Here is a 7,326-nt window from a genome sequence, read left to right as displayed (position 1 = left end):
AATGTTTTATTTCCTTTTTGATAATAAGATAAACTTTCACGATAATCGAGTTACTCGTTGGAAGATATTTTGAATAATTCTTCGGTGGTAGGACTAATCATAAGTTTCGGTAGGAGGAAAGGTCAACAATTATTTCGACCTTACCGAATTTTCAAGAAATCGCACGAAACGATCTTTGACACAAGGTTGCGATTGAAACGGAGGGAGTCGATCAATCAGTCAGTCACGTGGCAGTCGACGCCACGCTGATCGATCGCAAACGACCTTGGTATTCCGGCGTGGCTTCTCGTATCAGGGTCAGTAACGATGCATGAATCGTCCTGATGATCTTCGACCTTCGTAATCTTTATTCCTCTTTTTATTCCAAGATAACTCGAAAAAGTTATCCTTACTATCGAACATACCAAATGGACTCTTCGTCCTTCTCTCACCCCCTTTATTACTTTTACTTTCCTCTACCTCGAGTAGAATAAAACTTTGAAACAAGTTCTCAGTTCACATAACCGGTGTCTCAATAAATGCACGAATAGAACTCCTTGTCCATTTTTTCGATCATGTTCACCGAGCTTCACTTTGAGCGAAGGAAACGCGACGTACGAATAACGATATAAGAAAGTTATTATCTCCTTCTGTCTTCTGTCTTCTCTCTTCACGGCTGTTTCTTTCGAAAAGAGCCTGAAATAAATGAGAAAAGAGATGGAAGAGCGTTCTCCAAGAAGCTAGACGAAAGAAGAAGAGATGAGACACGTCCGTTCGCGAACTGTTCGCCAAACGCACTGAGGAACCCGGCGGCTGGTTCGCCGCTGACGTTGTGCCTCCGTGGCTTCGATTCCCGGATGGGCATGCGCTACATTCTGCGCTCCGATGGGGTTGCTTTTGCTACCACCGCTTCTGCCGAGTTGCCTAGCTTGCCTGCTACCGGCGTTCCTCTCCAACCACGGGGGTGCATCCACTGGAGTCTTGAAAAGAGAGAAGAATATATATGGAGAAAGAGACAGAGACGGAGAAAACATCCCCTTCTCGATCTTTTTCTTTTCTTTTTTCTTCAAAGATGCGCATGGGCTTGCTAACGTTCGCCACTGACGAACTTTAGCATAACCTTCCTCTCTCTCTCTCTCTCTCTCTTTCTCTCTCTTTTTTTTTATACGAATTTCCTTTTCCATATCTTCTTCTTCTATTAACTTTCTTTTACTTGTAGCTTCGATGAAATTGTTAATCTACTTTTCTTCTATACAGATAGTACGTAAGAATTAAAGTAATTGGTAAAGTAATTGATAATCTTTATACGTACGTCTGTGTTCGGTCAAAAATATAAACAAAAATATTTGTTAAAAATTATTATTTTTCATTACGAAATTTTACGGTCTCTTTGTATTTTTGATCGTAGGTATAAGAATATTTAATATTCATTGTATCTAATAATTTTTAGACTTCGACGTAGAAAATATTGTACTTTATTACAATAAAGAATGAAATGTATTCGTTATTAGTATTGTTTTTTTTTTTGTAAATCTTTAAGAATTGTTCTTTTTCGATTATCTTTTATACGAAGGAATGAGTTATGGTCAGAACGAGATAAGCGACGTGACAGGTTTTAGGATTTAATTAGATTCGTTCGATACGAGGACTCTCGTCCTTGTTCGTCGTCAAATAACTAACTGTCGTAAACGTTCTCGAGTCCTGTCGATGTCTCATTGTTTAACACGTTACGAAGCGAGCCTTCGGAAACCTTCGATATTTTCCGTAAATACTTTATCTTTATTGGTAGATCTTTGTTATCGACAGATACGTCTTTCGTAACACGATATTATTCGAAAATTCGAAGAAAAAGAAAAAAAAAACGTGTAAATAAAGATGAATAACGCGAAGAGAAATAATCAAAGGCAAAGGAAAATCTTCCTATAATAAATAAAGTGTAGCGTAGATAATTATTATAGATTGATATATTGACGTATAATGCATGCGGATTGATTATCGTCTATGATAATGTGCCAGCTTTCAAGAATGGAACAATGAGCCGATGGATTTACGCGATTTCAGAAGTTACGACTACAATGCCGCGATAATAATTAATTATCTAAATGAAGCGCTATAAGCAAGAACGTTGTAACGATGCAGAAGGAATCGATCGAAATTCATTTCAAGTCTTTGCAATTTCAATTGACGAGGAAATACATGAAAAGTTAAACGATAGGAATCAAGATGAAAGGTAGAAATAAAGCAAAACTTTCAATCGGAAAAGAAGTATTCAATGTTCATCGAAACTCGAGCTTCCGTTCGACCGATTCGAAAGACGAGGAAAGATTTTAGAAGCGTTCGTTTAAAATCCGTAACAAAATTTGAACGTCATCGAATAGAAAAGAAAAAGAAAGGAAAAATAGAAAAGAAATGTTCGATCTTGAATTCGAAACTTTCGATTCGACGAATTATTTTTTCTTTTTTTTTTTTTTACGACGTGAAGGAAAAGAACGGCTAGATAAATATAATTAAAATTTCTCCTAACGAAAGCATGGAAATTTTTCGTAGCAAAGAAAAAAATCTTCAGTCGGTTAATGCATTTCTTTTAAAACGAAACGTACGGAACGTTAGTATGTAATTAGCGTCGTTCTGGAAACATCACTAAAAACCTTGTTCGGACCTTAATGTGTTAACCAAATACTTGCAAGTGAAAGGTAAAAGAGTTCATTTGAAGTAGTTACAAGAGAGGTAGAATGATTCAGCTTATCATGGTAAACATCAACGTTTTATTCTTCTCGAGTTGTTTTACTCGTTGCTTATTTCAAGTTTCAAGAGAGAAAGAAAAAAGAATGAGTAGGAATGACAATGACCTGTTAAAAAGTATATCGATTGTTACGAAATAATACTGATTATTTACAATTTGATACTTTGATCTTTAATAAAAGTTGAATAATTCGATGTATCGTTAATCGAATATGTTCCTTTGAAGTTCTTAAGATAAATCGACATTCGTCTTTTTTAAACATTTTATTTTTTACTTATAAGATCCTATACATTTTTTATAAAAGTATATACACGAACGAATCTTACTATGCGTATGAATATATCGCTTAACTCTACTTCTTCAAAATTTGTGATGTGTTTTAGACACATATTTGATTGAAAAATTTTACTGTAAGGTCGGTTTTTGAAAAAAAAAAAGAAAATAAAAAATTATTCTACGACATGAAAAATATTTTTTTTCATCGTAATAGTGATGACTCGTATTTACAAAACACGATTCATATATATCGCTATTCTATTTTAACAGGATAAAATGAAAGGTTTGTATCTCAAAAAAGATTTTTCATAGGACTATTAAATAAATCACGAAGTTTATATTATTATTAAAACTTAAAACTTTCATTCGTATATATTATAACTAATGTAATTCTTGCTTGAAAATGATCGTACGGAACGTAGATTAATAATATCGATCATTACTATTTCCACTTTCTCTGTAACAGAATTGTAGAAGAATAAATAGAAATCGGCAGCAAATATCACAAACGAGTACACAACTCACAATCGATCGAACATTAATCAATCAAGTGAGTATGAAATAAGAGAGATAAATGGACAGTTAAATAAAGAGCTCCAAATATGTGAGGGTACTTTATCAGTAAACGTATTTGACACAATTGTAAGAATTTTATCGACACTACTAAATATTCATACGAATTAAGATACGTTCGTTCTTCGTCTTTTCTTCTCTATCTATCTTTTCTATATCTTATTTCTTTTTCATTCCTTTAGTTAGTATACCTCATACTTACAAGTATTTATGTGTGTTATAATAAAGAAATTGTTTATAGAAAGAAAAACAAAGAGAGATAGATAGATAAACGAATCGACAGAGAAAGGATATTTAATATTAACCCGATATAAACAAACACATACATTAAGACAATATTCGTCCTTGTCAATATCGTGTTGCCGTTGTAACGAGATATACATACGTATAGAACGCGGAAGAGTAGAGAGTTCTCACACGGTGGTTGCTTCGAGCGCGACCGAGAGAACGAGAAACCCAGTTAACTCGGCAGGTTGATTACGCGCGGCAGGTGTCACACCGGCGAAGTTAGCAAGTTTCGCGTAACCGCACGAAATACCTTACGACTTACGAGCGTCGGAGTTTCGCAAGCTTACCGTCGTCCGAGAACGTCTACTGGTCCACTTTGCACTTAATTGCACTCGCGATCAGACTGTGTTCGGAGACTTTTCGCTTTAAGGTAATGGTCACGATCGACCATACCTTATATATATACATATAAGTGTGTACAAGAAAATTGAATGTTTTCAAGAATTGTTCGTAGATTTAATAATCACTATTCAATAATAAATTCAATAATCACTAAAACACAGACCTCACATAATCACAAATATGTCGGTACTCAGAATCTATGATAAAGGAGTGATAGAAAGAAAAAGAGTAAGAGAGAGAGAGAGAGAGAAGGAGATGAGGACAAACGATTAAATTTGAGGGTAAACCTTGCTCCCATTTGACGATCCCACGTAGTTTTCTTTGAAACGTTCTATCGCGATTTTCGGAGCGAGAAGAATCGACGAATAGGAGATAATCCATTCTATCGTACTGTTCAATCTTCTCCAATTGGACTTTCGTGATGGGCAACCCCTAGGAATCGCAGCTCGAAATGAATCCGGCGAATACGACGTTCGATTCTATCGACTGGCCCTTCTATGAGACCGGTTTGCTTTTCATGAGGACGATGTTTCCTTCTCGGAGTGAATCGATCAATCGATTTAAAAGGTTTATAGACTATTTCTTCAAACGGAATCGACTACAATGTCCATTTTCGAACTATCAAAATTTTCTTTGTGATATGGGCTAGCTATGTAACTATCTAACGATCGAATTGGTTTTTAACAACTCGAGAATACATTCAACTTTTAATACTCGATTGAACGAAAACATTTCAATTAAAAGTGATACTTTTGACAAGCACGTATAATCGCTTTTAAGTTTCAAAAGATAAAATGTAGGAAAAGGAAGTGGAGATTACGTTTCCGTAGAAATTAGAAATATTGATTGATATCGGGAGAATAAAACTAGAATGTGATCATTGAAAAGTATAATAGATATATGGATCGTTTATTTTGAAAGTGATGTAGTGGATTTTTTTTTTAAAAATGAGATATAGCATAATTCGTGATTAATTTAATGTAAACTTTTTATTTATAACCATTTAAATAGTGCCAATGCTTTGTTCAATTTAAAATGGGCCAATAAGAGAAATTGCGTAGCGATTAATATGCTAATTAATTAATTGATTTTCTCGAAACAACAAAAAATAGACTTGCACTACTTTCAGAATAAATGATCCATATAGTGAAAGCAAAAATTCGAGCGAAAGCGTCGAATGATTTAAAGAGATCGAGGTCCCGGATACGGAAACACGATTAAAGACAATCTCGAATGAAAACGTAGGTTACTACTTTTTAGATCTCTAATAAGATTTAAAAGAAGCGAATTAGCTGAGTGATTTGATGAAAATCTGATTGAGTTCGTGGCGAAGTAAGGAATCAAAAAACTTACGGAAAGATATGAGATCGAACTAATCGTAAATACATACTGTAAATGCTTCTTAATGTTTCCCCTTTTCACGAAAGAGCTTAGAAAAAGAAGAAGAAGAAAAATAAGAAAGAAAATAAAAACGAATGATGTGAATAAATCTGTAAAAAAACTTACATGTATATACTTACACATCTCAGTTATAAGTTATATTATAAAATAAAAGAATACAAAAGTAACAACAATGAAATTTGTTAAAGTAAATAATTATTTACGTAATAAATTTTATTAATTAAGCTTATCAATTTTATTAACGTAAATAATTAATCATTAACGTAAATAATTACGAACGATAGGAAAATTATGTAGAAAATTAAATAGAACAAATTTTTTGAGCGATACGATTTAATCAAAATCTTTTAAAATTCTATATCAGTATGTATTATTTCCGATAATAAATATAAGCTTGCGAGCACGTGCACGGATGGTTTATTTCTAAAATATAAAAAAAAATTTTGAGAGCCGGTTATGAGATTAGCAGCCTATTCTTTTAGAAAACGTTTTCAGAGCAGCTATTTTTGTCTCCCGTCAACGAGAGTTCCGAGAATCGCTTTAACTATCGTCGACGCGCATTTTGAAAGGTAGAGGAGTGAACTTTGTTAAAAAAAAAAAAAAAAAAAAAAAATTGGAGGAAGGGAAAGAGAGAGTAGTAGTTGAGTGATCGTATATCGAGAAGGACTGAGACATACATAGAACAAAATTATATTCGTTATTAAACAGTTCGTTTACTTTTTACTACTCTAATCCTGAATGATTCTACATAAATATATTATATTGTAAAACTAGTATATATTTATTCTATAGTTATATAAAATTATTTACTATTTACTATTTATTATATATTTGTATAAAACTATTCACTATTTACTATTTTCTAAATATTTATAAAACTATTATATATTTATCATATAACTATATAAAAATTTGTTATATAATCTCGTTTCTTTTTATTCTACAAATCACTTTCTATAATCATTCAATAATAGATAAAAGCAATGCCGTCAAAAATCAAATAAATTCATCAAAAGAATGATTAGATTCTTCTAAATAATTTTTAAGAGCAATGAAAGAAATCGAAATTCACGAAGAGACAATTAAATCGAAATAATAACTTTTACAGTTGAGAAGATTATCCTTTCGACTTTATACCTGCCGGCATAACATTAATTCCACGATTATTAATCGCGAAAGACATTATTAACTCCTCAGAAATGTTCGAGGATCGTAGCGGAACTCGTAGACGGTTTAAAATGCGTAAGGAATGCATGCGAGAGCGTGCCACGAAAGACGAGAAGTTCGCGTCCCTTAGATATCCTTGACGAAAGCACCGCGAGTCTTATGATAATGAAGGAAAGTTAATCATGTACCTCGAACAGACGTTGACTGTGCTCGGTAGAAGGATGAGAAGGTTGAATTCACGGTCGAACACCGGGTAGCGAATGTCTCCTTCTTAAAACACCTGTGGATTTTCTGTTCTTTTTGCGATATTGTTTTTTTATCAAAACGAAAGAAAAGAAAAGTGAAAGAAAAAAGAAAAGAAAGAAAGACAGATACGAAAAAATAATACGCACGTCGCGATTTTAAACACGGTCATCTCTCACGATTCTTTTCCTACTACTTTTCTTTCGTTTAATTTTTCTTTTCTTTTTTCTTTTTTTTTTTTTTTTTGTTCTAAATTCGTTGAAAAAATCTGATATCTTTATAAAATTCGTACGTGAATGGAAATATCCACGATT

The 7,326-nt window shown here is 33.1% G+C and overlaps 1 protein-coding gene across 6 annotated transcripts in view; it reads right to left on the bottom strand.

Moving 5' to 3' along the window:
• LOC122627550 (teneurin-m) overlaps positions 1-759 on the bottom strand; it is a 674,747-nt gene extending 673,988 nt beyond the window's left edge. For 3 of the 6 annotated variants that reach the window (XM_043808712.1, XM_043808716.1, XM_043808715.1), the window contains exon 1: positions 1-759. This exon is cut by the window's left edge and continues 517 nt beyond it. The gene's annotated coding sequence lies outside the window, so the exon portion shown is untranslated. The other 3 variants (XM_043808723.1, XM_043808724.1, XM_043808718.1) reach the window with 2 other exon arrangements.
• Between the last annotated feature and the right edge of the window lie 6,567 nt (positions 760-7,326).

The sequence above is a fragment of the Vespula pensylvanica genome, chromosome 3 (assembly GCF_014466175.1).
Source record: "Vespula pensylvanica isolate Volc-1 chromosome 3, ASM1446617v1, whole genome shotgun sequence".
Taxonomy (NCBI): domain Eukaryota; kingdom Metazoa; phylum Arthropoda; class Insecta; order Hymenoptera; family Vespidae; genus Vespula; species Vespula pensylvanica.
This window is presented reverse-complemented; position numbering and strand designations above follow the sequence as displayed.